Source organism: Homalodisca vitripennis, unplaced genomic scaffold, assembly GCF_021130785.1.
Source record: "Homalodisca vitripennis isolate AUS2020 unplaced genomic scaffold, UT_GWSS_2.1 ScUCBcl_1438;HRSCAF=5067, whole genome shotgun sequence".
NCBI classification, from domain to species: domain Eukaryota; kingdom Metazoa; phylum Arthropoda; class Insecta; order Hemiptera; family Cicadellidae; genus Homalodisca; species Homalodisca vitripennis.
The window spans coordinates 35,501-36,920 of record NW_025777553.1 but is presented as its reverse complement, the minus strand read 5'-3'; positions in this window follow the sequence as shown (position 1 = coordinate 36,920).

Sequence of the window (1,420 nt, the reverse complement as noted above, 5' to 3'; positions counted from 1 at the left end):
TTCTACAAAGCGTCCACTGGCACTCTGAAAGCGAGCGGGAAACTGATTCAAAATCCACATTCCATGTCCACCTAAAAACGTTTGGGAAGCTCCCGAGTCTAAGAGGGCGGTAACTTCACGGCCAAACACCCTCACTTTCAAATAAGGCCTATGGTCTTCTTGTTGGCTATGAATGACATAGTTTATGGCCGGGATGGTCTCAGTATCCAAGGAGCCAGAACCACCTACTTCCTTTCTGACCCCTTGCCTTGCCCGTTTTTTGAGCAGCATTTTACACAGTCTCGTTTAAAATACGTCCTCCTTTCCACAACTAAAACAAAACCTTCGTTATTGTTTACTACAAAACCTGAAGCGGTGGCCCTTATCTCCACAATTCCAGCAGACAGGGTCCTGGCGGTCTGAATTTGCAGACTGTACGCTGGCCACACGTCCGGATAAAGGTTTTCGTGGGTGGTTCTGATCGTGATAAGCAAGGTCCGGTTCAAGGGTATTTTCCCTTGTAGTTGCGGGCCTTATTCTAACCATACTTAGTCGGCCCTCTTCGGCTCTACGTCCCATGGATCTCAACTGTTCAAGGGTTTGAATGCTGCAAAGTGCCAATCGATCTTGCAGCTGAGGGTGCAGGTTATTATAGATCTGTGCTAAGCGAGTAGTTTCAGGAACAGCTACTGCTAATCTTCCATATAAACCCTCCATAGCGGCTATATACAGATCTATCGGCTCATTATCTCCCTGCAGCCGATTAAAGATTTCCTGATGAAGTCTTATGTCATAATCCGCAGGCTGAAAGACTTCTTTGAGCTCCCTCGTCAACTGATGCCATGACTGAATCCGAATAGACGCAGCACGGTACCAGACAAGCGCTGATCCGGCAAATAAATCAACCGCAGACTCATATAGCTCTTGATGTGTGACTCCTCTTGCCCGACGAAGTTCTTCTACTCTCTCAAGAAATGCAGCGATACTTGGTCCGGAGTTGTCAAACTTTAGCCCCCACTTGTAGACTGGGACATATCTGGGCCGGGAACTAGCGCCTGTGTCGTTTCGAGTTAGTGAAAATCTGGGAGGGTAGTCGTCCTCTGGAGGTCCTCTTCTTTCTTGACCTCTCAATTCCTCGTGCGGGATTCTTTCTTCTGTTCTCTGCTGAAGTCGCAGTTCTTCTAACTTCCATTTCTCTTCTTGCTGTCTTCGGGCTTCTTGCAGTCGTCCTTCTTCTTGTTTCCATCTTGCCTCCTGTTTTCTTCTTTCTTCTTGTAGTTTTCTCTCTTCCTTTTGGAGCCATTCCTCTAGGTGACGCCTTTCCTGTTGTAGTTTTCTTTCTTCCCTATTCCGCCATTCCTCTAGAAGTTTCCTTTCTGTCGCCAGGTTCTCGTCGTCTTCAGTGGTTTTATTTGGGTTAAATGCCATCTCTAAAGTTTTG